The sequence below is a fragment of the Varroa jacobsoni genome, unplaced genomic scaffold (assembly GCF_002532875.2).
Source record: "Varroa jacobsoni isolate VJ856 unplaced genomic scaffold, vjacob_1.0 scaffold_1359, whole genome shotgun sequence".
NCBI lineage: Eukaryota > Metazoa > Arthropoda > Arachnida > Mesostigmata > Varroidae > Varroa > Varroa jacobsoni.
In genome coordinates, this window is record NW_019214261.1 from 24,521 (window position 1) to 39,125 (window position 14,605).

General features: G+C 39.8%; 1 long non-coding RNA gene across 1 annotated transcript in view; it reads left to right on the plus strand.

The window, feature by feature from the left end:
• Nucleotides 1–433: 433 nt before the first annotated feature.
• Nucleotides 434–14,605, plus strand: part of LOC111269172 (uncharacterized) — a 17,200-nt gene continuing 3,028 nt past the window's right edge. The window contains exon 1 of the long non-coding RNA XR_002685631.2: nt 434–702. This is a non-coding gene — a long non-coding RNA (uncharacterized LOC111269172). The remainder of the gene's footprint in view (nt 703–14,605) is intronic.

A 14,605-nucleotide genomic window follows, 5' to 3' on the forward strand; every position in this document is an offset into this window, starting at 1 on the left:
AGATAACAGTTTCCAACAGAATAGAAGCCGTGGATATAAACTAGACACATAAGTGCTTGCAAAATTGTATGGCTTGTTAGGAACATTCTCATTGGGAAAAAAAACCGCATTGCAGGCCACCACAACTCTAGGCGCCGCCGGGCTCTAGCCGTGTGCGCAGACACGTGGTAGTAGCGAGAAAAGCAGACACGAAGCGGGGCATGATAGGTAGATGTCGCGTTCGTTTTCGTAGCTGACGAATCACTCTTGACCGGAAACGTCCCTTAAAGTGTTGAAAGAGGAAGCAACTAAAGAAGAAATCTTAGTGTCAGCACTGGCAAAGCAGAGCTTGGCACTCTTACAGCAAAGTGTACACTTCCCGTAGTCTCTCTGGCGCCGCACCACAAAGCGCCAGGACAACGTTAACAAGTAAAGCCGGTCAAAGCCTAGAGACGACAGTCAACTTGACGTAGGTTGAACGCCCAGACAAGCCCAGAAGAAAACGGGCAGCCAGACGTTGCCGCATTTTAAACTGAAGTTACGTTTTTGCCATTTAAAAGCAGTGTAGTAATTTAGTACTAATATATTTATGAATGAATGCGGCGCGCTGCTTGTTTTGGGAACATGAAATGTGTGGCATGTTTAGTATCACTCCCAGAAACAGGTCTTCGTCTACGATAAACCCTAAAGGTGCCAGGAGGGATCGAAACAATGATAAAAGATGTAAGTTAGAAAAACGCCCAAGATTTTGAATTTAAAAACGATTCTATAATATAGATTTTTCGCGCTTCTATCGGAAAAAAGAAGTTCGGACAGTCCCTCAACGCTTGAGTCTCTTAAGAAGTTTCACAGCTGGCAGTTGTAAGCGTTGTTCTTATGGTAATTCCTTGAGTTGCTGAAGCAACTTTATCAGTTTAGCCTTGCAATTCCGTAACGCTAGCTAGACTATCTAGAGAGTTACCGTAATATCAACGAGAAGAAAACCGTTTAATAAATAGTTTCAAATAAAAAAAAAATGGTTGAATAAAAAATAGTTTAAAAAAATAGTTTAATGTTCAGTTAATATGTCCTGGACAGTCTTATATGACAAGTCCTTAAGGTCAGCAAGTTCTCGAAGAGGGACCTATTTATTTTTTTAGAGGGACTACCTTTGTGTATATAGGAAATTATGGCTTTAGCATTAGTGGAATGTACGTGTCTATATCTTTTTATATGCCACCTTTAGTCGTCCTTCGAAAAATTCTAGACCCGACATAACCATGAAGAACTCTAATGAAACATACTCCATATAGATATAGCACATTGTCTGAGCTCTTCATAAACATTATCCCCTATTACTCATTTTGCTTTGTTCGAATAGTAATGGGTAAACTCAAATTCTTAGAAGTAAACCCATATTATGGCGAACCGCGGGCTTTTCTTAGTGTATATAGTTTACAGCGTCGAACAGATAGACCAACCCATGACGTCCATTCGGATGTCCTACTAACTTTGGTCATCAGGTGGGCGTTAACAATAGGAGGCGGAATAGAGCTTTGAGCTCGTCAGCAGCTATAATAGATTGATTTCGGCGGCTTCGGCCATTGTTAACAAACCAGCTAATGGAGCCAACAGAGATCTTAACAAATTCTAATAATCAGGTGGGATTTCTAGGCTCTTTGAGGCAGTCAAAGAAAATGTATTTGTTTTCATGTGTTCTTTCTGGAGAAATGAATCGACCGGCGCCAAATAAATAGTTATATTAGAATAAAAGTAATTTCTAAAGATAATTAGATAACTAGCGTTCTTTCGTTTTAGCCTATGGTTATATGCGGGAATTGGTGAAGTGTCTGTGACGCAGAGTTGAAAAAATGCTATTTCATGTCCGTTATCAACCGTATGTGCTATTCACACTAAATATACGAAGGATTCTGGAGGACCAAGTTTTAAATATATGTTAGTGTTTTTAATTTTTTCAACTTATAGCAACTTTTACTAGTACGGTGTATTTACACAGGCTATAGAACTTATTCTATTTGACGTTGGCTTATATTCGCTGGCATAGAGCGATGTAAACTTTACAGACCTTCAATTAGACACTGACCTCAGGCTTTTCATAGGTGGACAGCCTCTGGATTCATGGGTGTGTGATTTAATGATCACATCTCTAGAGGAACGCTAATTCTAGCATTATCTTTCACGCCTTAATGCTAGATCAGGACTACTACGACGCTCTGTTCTGGATTCCCTACCTTGTCCCATTGTCAGAAGCTGCCATCAACTACTTTGGAGTCCGGCCTGCCTCCGGAGCTAACCAGAAAGACGAAGCCCTACTAATCTACGCCTCTCATTGACATCGGATAAACCCTTTGCGGAGACAGGGACCCAGTGCTGACTAAAGAGAAGCTTCTATTATTTAGAAACAATCGAACACACAACGGATGGCATAGTGTGGCTTGGCGTTAAATCCGCTTGCTCTATTTTTGTCTAACTGAATGAATAATGTAACAATGAGTAGTCGCATATGCGGAGTCCATTTACTCCTCGTCGTGGGCGGCTTCTTGCTCCTGGCTCTTCGTTACGATTCGTTTTCGAATAGGGTGATGTGTTAAAGCATCAAGCTTCAGCTGCCCCCGACCAACTTTCCATTGGCCCGAAGAGACTTCCTCAGTCGAATAATGTGCCGAAACGAAGTGTAGTCCGATGCAGAAGAGAAAAATGAATACCAGATATTTCAATGTCAACATGTATGGGTCCAACGCCCAGCGTCTGCGACATAACGGTTCAGACTTACATGGTAAGTAGCTAGAGGCCAATGTAATTTAGCTCGGCTGAAAAGAACTTGCAAGCTTTGACTCGTTATCGGCGAAAAGGAACTGGAATGAAGTTACTTGTGGTTAAACGAAACGTAGATATTATTGGTCTTGTTTCAGGTTGGAAAGGTCGGCTTCAATTAAGAACGCGAAACAAACATATAGGAGGTGGATGGAAACGATATTTTATTTATGTTCATTCCAATAGAATAACTCCAATTGTTAAAACAGGTGTATTACACTAATAGGGCAATTTTTAAAGGAAGGAATATGGACGAATATAAGCACAATTGGCGTCTCTCTCGCGTACAGACGTAACGATACTAATTTGACGCTGTCCTTTCTCAATAATAGATGTTAAATATGTGTAAAGTCAATCCCTAGCCGTCATTCAAATATTAATCGAGCAACGGTGCCTGCAATAGCTGAACTAAATGAAAGAAACTAAAAAAAAAAACCTGCAGATCCGTTTCACGGAGGATGTAGACTATTGGCTGGTAAATCCGTCGGTACTATCATTTATAGGGCCAAAACAGGTGTCAGTGCTCCACTTCTTTGCTCTATCCGTAATTTAGAGATGAAAGGGTTGGTATTTTTTTTTCTATGAGCAAGATGTGGATTTTCAATCATACCTTTATGACGCTCTGTTTTTCGTACGAGATCAGTAATAACTAAATGTTAAATCAGCTAGATCGACTGTAAATTTCTATAATATAGGGATCAAACACGAAAAAAACTGTCACTGTTATAGTTTCGTATATTTCAGACATTAGCCACTTTTCTAAAATTTTTTTACTTCTGAGCGAGTAAACAAGCCAGCCAGTCAGCTAGCAAAAACAATCATGTTTCTACAAATGATTACGCGAAGGTTTTACGATACAAACTAACGAAATAGATTGTCACGCTATCGTATAGGTGACAGCTGGCAAAAATAGGCTCACAGCTACAAAAATAAATATAAAAAGATAAAATTCATTACTATACTTATATTAAGGTATCCGGTTGGAAAAATAGATTATTATATCTAAATCCTATTCACTTTATACGCTTATTTTATTTCAACCGTAAGTTAATGTTTTATCAAATTGTAGCTAGCGTGTTACCCAGCTTAATTATAAAGTGAACTTTTATATTGAATTATAAGATGAAAAGTGGCAAACCTGCTATAGCGAAACACACGTAAGCAATTATTTAGTTGAAGTGCCAGAATCGCGTTATAAAGGTGCAAGGCGCAGCAGGTCACGTGGAAAAGCGGTCCTTCGCTAGGCGTGACCAGCCTTCGTGCGTTAAAGAGAGTCTCACAGACAGTACTGTTTAAACGGATCGTAAAAAATGTAAGTACGTTTCAAGCCTTACGGAATGAGCCTTTTCGAACCCGGCTATTCAATTCCGTTTTGTCGGAACGTAGTATTCAACTCCTGTTGTTTGCAGCGCTTCGATAAAAAACGTGACACTGAAAAAAGTTCGAAGCTCTAAAAGATATTTGGAAGTCGTTGAAACCACCTGTCACAGCTAGCAGGGAACTACTCTATCTCCCGGTAAGTAAGTGTTCCAAAATAATTCATAATGTGCGATAAGAACAGGCCGCAATAGCTGCTTATAAATCTGCCGCGCTGTCCGTTTCAGTATTACAATGTCAATTATCTAATTCATTTATCAAAATAGAAAAGAAATCCAGCTTATTCCTGAAGCTCTTTTGTTCGAGTTCCGAATTAAATTCTCGACGTCCTACATCACCTTAGCCTTTTAGTAGAAAGCTCACCAGATTTGGGACACCTAAGTACTAGGTTTATTCTAAAGCATCGTTTGTGTATGAAAATTTTTAGAGGAAGGTTCTATGAGCTAACACCTTGTCAAGAAATCATTGCGTCGTTAGTTTATCTATAGAATTTCTAAAGGGTAACACTTCACTCCTATCATACCAATAAAGGAGAAGCCCAGGTTAAAACACTGCAAAAGTACCTTACCTATCGGCTCAATATTTATTTGTAAAAGAGGAAAAACATCGCTATTACTTGTCAGTTTTGAAGACCTTTTCAGAGGGTTATAAGAAAAGAAATGTTTTTGTTTGAATCGCATGCACTCCCCATTTGATATATACACGTAATTATCATTTAATTAGAAATTGTAACTTGAATGCTCGCAAGTTGAAACAAAGCTATAAGGGTATGGCACAGTGTTGCAAGCTGAATGGCTATTAGTGAACGTTACGTTTTTCCGAATAATCCGTATCACCTATATAGAAACCCTTACTCCAGATTACAAATTCAGCAATTAACAGAATTGGTATATTTTACATGCATGGTTATAGCCATGAACATTGGGTTACTACCCATCTTTGGTAGGATCGCGTGTTACTTGTGGCGGCTCCCGTGACTGTAGCAATTCACTGTTATCAATCCATATTTTAAATTACAATGGCGGCGCAGGTCGATATGAGCGGTATAAGTGCGTTTTGCGTTCCCTATTACTCTATCATCCAGACGCGTATTCCTTTCTAGCATTGGCATTTCTGCAATGGGCAAGCAGAGCACGAGAAAGCAAAACGCTTTCCAAATCAATGAAGCCCATACACCCTTGGGATACTATCCGAGTAAGAATATCACGTGAGCCCTGCAAACCTTTAGCTAAACGAGGGCAACAAATTTCTGTAGCTTGTAATAGGTTGCAACAGACCCTCATTTATTAGGTTGAAAAACGAATACCGACAGCAACAGTAAGAAAGGTTGCTAAATGGAGACCTAGCACACGCTGTTGATTGTGATACTGATGATTCGATGGAAATAGTAATCCGGCTGGTATGAGATAAGGCAAATTATGAATGAATGTATGGAGAAGATCGTATGAGGGCAGAGTGATTTCCGATCACATCATTGCTACGGCTTCTCTTTGAATTTGTCTCTGATCAATCGGATAAGCGTGCATTGTCGCCGTTGATACAGTGTCTATGCGTGCCATCGATTGCTCTTTTTCGAAGAGTGCAAATGCAGGTGTCTACACTAACTTAGTCAGCTTGAGATGAATGACCTAGAACTGAGAGCGGGTATATTTGGGAGAAAGGCACCCGATTTGTTTCTACTTTTTTTTTTTGTTTATCAAGTGTGTGTTCAGTAAGATGATAAAGGTACACAAGTACATCAAACCGTTTCAGTTCATACAACATTCATTGAGGACAAAGGATGCAAGGGTGTTGCATTTTTAAGAAGTAATAGATGACCTTTTTTCAAAAGGACGTTCACGATACTATTTCAGAATAAGGCGATATTTTGTTCAATGTGCAGTTACCTGGCATTTTACCTACATATTTATAAAATTTTGTCATTTTTTGTCAGAAAGAACAATTGTTTTTTTAAACAATGCAACACATTTTCGTTCGATATCGAGTGCTTCAGTCGTTCTTGTACGTTTTTTGACAAAATCTTTTCTTAGATATATTTGATAAATGGTTTTATTAAATTTTACAAGAACCCATTTCGCATATGCACTAACGTGTTCTCTATGGTATTTTATAATGTTCATTTATACAGATATGTTCGTTAGTTATTATATATATAATTATATACAGTTATATAAATGTGCCATACAGAATCTACGGTTAGATTGCAAAATTCGAATAACCAAGGGCGTGTCAAGTTCGACTATATACGAAAACGTTTTCGACATTTTAGCAAACGTTGAGTTAATGTGTGGCTAGACGAGTAGATTCTCGACACGCGACTTCACCAAAGGGATACCACCGAATAGTTTAAATCGAACATTTTCTTTCAATATCTATTTTAGAAGTTTCTAGTTTGGCAATTCAAGTTCGAGTCCACGGATAGCCAGACACTTTTGAGGGCGGGCCAGTTATTAAATTACCTGCTATGAGCCGTCGCGTAGCGAGAGTAAGAATGAGTATTGGGTTGTTCGTTGAATCCGCACCAAATTTTGAATCGGTTTAAACTTTGGCGCCACAAATAAAGTTGGGTGAGGGACGAAAAGCGGTTGTTCGCTACGTTTTCGGAATTGTTTCCGGTTTTCTTTCAATGTCATGTTTGATTAAGTCGCTTTGGTTTCAGCTGAGGTGCACAACCTCCCCTCAAAAAAGTACCTGAAGTTAATATTGAAGTTTCGCTTGTCAAAAGAGATGGCTGGGCCCCAAAATATAGAGCACATGAATTCAATCACATTATTAGGAAGTGGGTTCTTCAGCTTTCAAGTGAGGACATCAGGATCTAAGACAAGACCTGTGCAGGTTAACCTTCAGACTCTGAGGATGCCGAAATTCTCATGGAACTTTATTAGACATTCATGTATGAGCGTTCGCCGGCTCGCAGAAAACAGAGAAGCATTCAAATATGTTACCCAATAAAATCACACAAGCGGCTACTGCGACAATCCAGCACATATCTGGATTAAACCATCCCTCCTGGTTCAATCGATCACTAGTTGATGAGTCATGTTTGGGCTATTGAGCATTTTCTAAAATTAAACCAGAACAGCCCTTTTCTTACGAAGACTGTTACCACTGATAAAAACAAGAGTAGTCGGCAATACCGTCACTCAGAACAGATTCTAGTAAAACCATGATAGCGCTTTCTCAACAAGAACTAAAACCGGACCCGATTCCATGAGGGCAATGCCGTGCATTTAATATAATTGCAGGGGAGTTCTCTTCTATCAGATTCTCACGTGCCACGAGCAACTGGACCGTTTGAGGTAGTGCGTTTGAGAAGAGCATCCGGCAGTGGCCCATTGGAGAGGAACTGTAATGGCAATGTCTTTTTGGTAACTTGTCACAAGTTGTCGCAGGTTAATTGGGATGTTTTGCCCCACCTAACTAACAGCTTCAACTTTCTTTGTAGAATTCTCATGAGAGGATGAATTTTATATCTTTAGAAAGTATGAAAATTATATTGACCACTTTATCGCAAATAAAGGTATTAGAAAGAGGGAGTTGGAAAACTGCTTGAAAGATGGACAACGATCATCGCTGACCACAAGCAATAAGTCATGAATTGAAGTCGTCTAGACACGAAAATTACGTATATTTATATATTTATCATTACTCAAATGTTTCTATTCAAAATTAGGCAAAATTCTGATGTGAACTTGTGAGACAGCCCAATAACTCAAAATGAAAGAAAGAGAATACATTTAGTAGTCAACAGCCATCACAAACCGGGGAATTTTCGTATACGAAATTTGTGTGTGTATATATTTTCCGGCAGCAAAGTGCCAACTTAAGCGATCGACAGGACATCGAAGTCTGCCTGATGATCCGAGTAATTTGATTAAATTTTTTTCGATCATGAGGTTCTTGCGGTCAGACTTCGTCTGCTTTTCTAGTTCCTGCCCTATCGTAACGCTTGTGCTTAATCATTTAATCTGCTACCCTTACCCCACCGTCAAAAGCTTTGAGTTACGTAGTCTTTGTAGCATCTACTAAAACGTTACTATGATTGTCATTATCTTTAGATATTTTAAGAGAATGACGTTTACTAGGCGAGTTAAGTCAATGTAATGTCATAAAACGGTAACGTGGGCCTAGAAGACCTTTGCTTATTTCTAACACCGACAGAGAAATGGCGCAGTCAATAGACGAAACAATTACTATTGGTCAGCGGGGGATGCTTTGGCACTAAAAAGTCGTTCGTTTCATGTGTAAAATGCGATGAGGGGTTATGATAGGTTGTGGGGCAGTCATTAATAAACAGGAGATAGAAGAAGGAACTGAAAAAAGGAAACACGTTGTGAACGGTTTGGATACAGACACAATATAAGAAAGTATATTCAGGCATATATAAGAGTATATTTCTCTGTTTTAGCGGATAGCAAAGAAAAAATATTACATCTATGAAATAACAGCAAATAAAAATCTTAATTGATGTTTTTTTGTTTATTTCATAAAGAAGGACTTTGTTTGTAAATAGGTTGTTGTTATAAGCGAATACAGCGAACTTGGAAATTAAATAGTTTTTGTACTACGCACTGCTAGCAAACGAATTTGGGTAATAAATACTCCAGTCTTCTAGAAGTTTATGATTGAAAACTAGTTGAGAGTACTCTAGGACAGATGACCTCAAAAAGAGAAAGATGTTTTAGTCTCGAAACTTGAGGCTAAGTAATCAAGTTTGTTGTTTCTCCAGAGCCACAGCGCTGTGGAAATCCATGGAAGATTGGTAAAAACATTAGGCAAAATCGCCTCAAGGCATACAATACGTGAATGGTGCAAACATTTTAAGAATGGGGATTTGAGTGCTGAAGCCCAGCAAGGGGGTTAGTAGATGTTGGGACCTGAAAAACAAGAACGCCTTACCGTAATCAACGAGACTTTTTACGAATACAGAGTTTAAAGTCTAACAACCCTGAAAAGCAAAACTGATATTGCGCATGTAACGTATTGCAGAGTAATGCTTAAAATACTGAAAATATAAAAACTGAATAAATTAGGTCCCATGTGATTTAACTTCAGACCAGTGGAAAGTGCATGTGGTGTATTCCATGTGTATTCTGCAGAACTTCAATTAAAAAAAAGAACGACCTGAAGCATAGGGTCCCTTTTGGCAGCTGGACAGCGACCAAGCGGGGGAAGGTCGCCTTGGAAGAAATCGAGTTCGGTGACAATGTTGAATGTTGGGGCTTTAAGATAGGTAGTGCTCACAATAGACATCAAGGGCATCTGATATCTAAATTATTCGTCGAAAATAAAACAATGAATGTAGCCTGCTGTTTCGAGTCCTCAAAGACTATGGCCTGTTGGCACCGCAATCGAGCGCACATAATCTGATTACTTGATGACAGAACCTGACATCATTGTCATGCCTTAATTACCTCCTGGATTGAACGAAAAAAAATACAACATTGGCTTTAACCTGCCTATTTTCCCGATCTAAGTCTGTGCGATTACGGAGCTTACCATGTCCTTTCTAGGACATGGTAAGCCCCGTAATGGACAAACATATTTCACTAACGATTTACATCGAGAAGCCATAGGAAGAGAAATTGCTTATTGGAAGGCGAATAGTGGCTATACGGCTATCCAGAACTTGCACAGGACACTGGGAAATGCGTCTAAAAAAATAAAGGAGGTTGCTTATAATATATGCTAAAAATAATAATTTTATCCCAACTAGTTTAAAAGTTATTTAATTTGAAGGACCTCCGGATTTGCTTGTAAAAGGTTAATATAAGACACTAAAATTTTATCATAGCGGAATCTGAATTATTGATCTACTCACACAAACTCTTCGCTCAAGTAGAATCATTTCAGCAGCGTTAACCCTTATGCCCCGAATGCTCTCGAATCCAACTATAGGGAAAAATCAAAAACAAACTCGTAACTTTTTTAAATTCGGATAATACCACATGCGTTTCTTAGTGTTTTCCCAGCAATTTTCCAATATATCTAGATTGAAACATTCATCAATTGTCGAAACATAATATAAGAGATATCAGCCGAAGGGTCGATTGATCGGATCGTCATGCAGGGTATGGCCACAATTTCGATCCCTAGTGCATTTGAAAAGTGTGCGTCATTCTGCAAAATGAAAAACAAAGCTTCGCGAGAAGAGGGAAATAACGCGACTCTAGTAAAGGAAAAAGCGAAGAGAAAAGGAGAAAAAGGCAGGGGCAAAAGAGAACTGGAGCGAAGCGCGATGTAAAGGCTGCCCTTCCGTCCAGGAAAATCAGGAAATTATCAATACAATAATGCAGACTACTCATGATTTCTATGCACATATGTTCTCACGGACGCGACGTTTGACGAAGCCTGCATTGAGATTCAGGCACACGGAGTTTTTTTTTCACAGAGTCCGCCAGAACCACAACGCAATGAAGGTCGGATGAGCCCAATCCCGTGAGAGCAAGAATTGGGTGAGTAACTTCCAAGATAAGAATTCAAGGCCAGCGAAATCATGGCTAACACGGCCTGCCCTCGGCCTAGAGTGCTTATTTGTTTCGCTCTCCGAATACTGCTGACTCTACCCAAAGACAGCGTGATAGCAGTCGAAACGGATAGCTTCGTACACGCTGGCGAGGATATCCAGTTAGGGATAGGAAAATTCCTTTTTGAACAAAGCTGGCCAAAGAAATCCGCCAGTCGAAAGGATCGAACAAATAACTTGAGAAAAGCTACTGTCGTGATAATGGAAAAGGCAAGTGTGTCTTAACTGGAAAGTTGGCTGGCCCTTCCTATCTCGTCTCGTTTAAAGGAGCAATGTGTCGTGAGTAACACAGATAGTATGGTGGATGTTTGTGAGTAAAGACAGGTCTCAAATAGGGAGAGGGATAGAACTCGGACAAAACTGAATTCTGAGAAAAGATTGCCAAGCGACTAGGTTGCTTTACTCAGTGATTTCGATTTGTCAACCTCAAGCAGAAAGTGGGAGCAAAAAGGTAACGAGCTCCTTACCGCGCTGCTCCTTTTACCAGTGCGGTTGAGAAAGCTACCCGGCAATGCTGCACGGTGGAGTCGAGTTAAGACCGCAGTGGGACAATCTATCGATAAAGGGAGAGGTGAGAGCCAAACCAGTTTTTGATTCTATCGATGCTTCCTCATGGTTACCCACGCTTCTATCAAGCGCTCAGGGAAAAGACGGACTTCCATCACCATACCCGTCATTGATCAAAATGGATACTGGACACCGAACATCGATTACTGAATTTGGAATATTGCAACATACAGCGGCCTACCTGTTCTTACACGGTATATGTCATGGGTTTGAGATTTAGAACTGTTCAACGCCTATAGTAATATATGATCCGTCCTATCGTCCTGCTTTGATCAGCATTTTGAGCTAACTTAACAAGCTGCCTAAATTTAGCTTGCACGCCGGATGTATTTGAGTAATTGCGGAGGTAGTAGCGCGTTTACCCACTTCTAAGCTGAAGGACACGTGATGAGGGTTTTAGGCTTGAAGCCGTAAATAGCTTCACTTCGTTTTATTCTGTAAGCCCATCAGCCGTCTGAAACTGGAACAATTAGACTGGATACAGCATCCCATAGCCGTAAAATTGCAAAGTATCTTACTGTTATGCACTAATTTTTGCGATTGTTACTATTGAACTAGAATTTCGGATAGACGTGTTTACACAAGGGAGGTTCACATAATCGTATACAACCTTCATCTATATAGGTAAGTGTAGACTATAATATATCATGAATAGCCGCATTTTCTAGGAAATACAGTTCGGTTTGCTTCGTCAGAGAGGTAACGCCCAGCGCCATCATTAAGTAAAGATGTGTACTTTATTCGTATATTCTTGAATAATCGAGGTGGTTGTAGGCGTGGCCGCGATGCAATGGTGAATCATGATGTACGCATATGTAGACACAGGCTTGTCTAATGTTGTTTATGTACGGTTGAAGTGCCGATACAATGGCCAAATAGCTCCAGTGACTGTTCCGCGTAAGCCGCCCATTGCATTCAGCGGGTTATACGGTCAAGGCGAAGGATGGTACATGGGTTACCCGTCCGAGATAAATGATCAGCGTTAAAGGAAAACGGCTTACCAGAACATGCTTAGGTAGAAGGATCATTGGCCTAATAAGTATTCTTGCTATCTCGAAACGATGGCGACGACTCTGAAACCAAGATTAGCATTTTGCCATCAGTGAAAATGTGGACGTATGGCACACTAATGTTATTAGGGTATGAAGTTTCCGTAAAGTGAACAGCCGTTTCAGTTCAAACGAGGTTCGCTTGCGTAAATAACGTTTAGTGTCTAAATGGTTTCCATGGAGCTGCTGCCTGTTGTAGCTGTTTCTGTGCCTGAGAAAAAATGCGTCGTGTATAATGTCGCGTAAAAGGTGTTGCCAAATATAGCTGTATAGCTATCTTAATCAAATAGGATTTACTTGTTCCGAATAAGAATCAACATAGCAGGCAGAGATAAAGTCGGATAATTAACTTAATGTCATTATTATTCACGTACTATTAACTTCAGTTAGCTTGTCTCCTAAAAGCTGTTGATGGTCATGACAATTTGTCCTTCGTACACAGATGTCTAAATTCACTCTTGTCACGACCTTTCTTATTATGCCAAAGACTGGCATAATATTGCCTTCAAAACAGAATTCGGGTGTCGTCGCGCCCAAAAGGTTTCAACTTCAAGGGGAAGTATTCCCCGTCTAGTGACTGTAAAATCCTGTCGCTGAATCGTGTCACCATCTAACCGGATTACATTCCTAGCTACGCCAAACGAATCATACGGTCCCGCCAATTTGCGTGGGTCGCCGCTTTGCGCGGCAACAGCTTTCAAACGACTGGCCTCTCTGTTGGTTTCCTATGAGAAATAGCATGTTGTGGAACGTCTGCAAAATTCTTCCTATTATCTATTGTCTCGGTCTGCATTTGCGCTACCCTGAGTCCATACTGAATTTCAAGTTGACAAATGAGGAAAGTCTCGCTATACGCAACTTCCACTATTGACATCGGTGGTCAAATTATAGCCACAACTGGCTTTAACCGGTTAAGGGGATAGTAGAAAATCGATGGATTCGTTGTCTGCCGATGTAGCAGATTGCACCGCGACTTTGTTTGTCTCCGCTGGCCAGACGGGATTTGAGAGCTGAGTGGCATTGCTATTGTAAAGGCAGCGGAACGAGACCTTGTTGACCCTAGCAGTGAAAAGAAGTTTGGTACTGAAATCAATATTGGTAATAATAGTAAAAGCTAGGAGGGCTCCTTTACTAACGTGTTTGCTCGACAAACTTAGGAACACGTGGTAACCTAGGCTGGAAACCAGGCGAAGAAACATTCAGTTTTGTGCTGGAAAGAGGCAGGCGTATGAAGTTGAACATGAAACGTTTACTTGTTTAATGGTCAAAATGATGAACTGATACAAGTTAGCCTTTTTCTCGTCTGGTTAAACAAAGTAGATTGACCGGGAACGGATAGAAGGATGACAAACGCGTCATAACCGTGTCTGTCAGCACGATCACCAGAATCTAAACGAATTTGAGAGACCCTATAAATAGACGGCCTGAGGAGGCTATACGGCGCACATAATTTTCAACTAAGAGCAACAACCCAGCTAAAATCATCAATGTATAGTGATCATGGTAGTAGCTAAAAAATGACGCCAAAGAAAAAAAGTACTTACTCAATGTTGCATACACAAAGCAGTTCGATTTGAGTGAGTAGTTAGGAGGCGACTGCAGAGTAAATTTGTTCAGCGTAGTAATGGCTGGCATGACAGGGGTCCCTATAAGATGATGCAGTGGGTGAAGTGTTTGTCAACTAGAAGTAGTCTCAATTCAAATCTGGTCATTGATACATGGTTCGCCTCGTACTCATGCAAGCTAGCCGTCCGAGGTATAGCCTAACAGCTGATATAGCAAGCGTAAAACACGTAAAAACCCACCATGACAGAAAACGTTGTTTCTACAATAAGACTTTTTAGAGAAAAATAACCCAAAACAACAATTACGCCAATATCATTTATATCGTTCATATCATGTTTTCAATACCTTTATCAAACTATAAATATAGAAACCATTTGTGCTGTTTCTAAGTTGAAGCTATTCAGCGCTGCCTTAAAGTGCGAGAAGCTAATACTTAAAAAAAGGACACTTAACACATTTACCCCAAATGCGCTATTTCTTATATAAATATAAGAAACGGCTTGATTGATTTTTTTTTATAGCACACTAATTAATTGAAAATATCTTAATCAGATTCTAGGTGAAGCAGTTGGATTTCATATGATATTCCGGCTGAATTTTCACCTAAAAGATTATATAGAATATTTACTAACATTACCAGATTTACTTGTTCGCGTTAACAGACTGTAAAGCCAGGTATATGAGTTTTACTTTTATTTCGTATTTCGCTGTAATATTCTTTGAGATC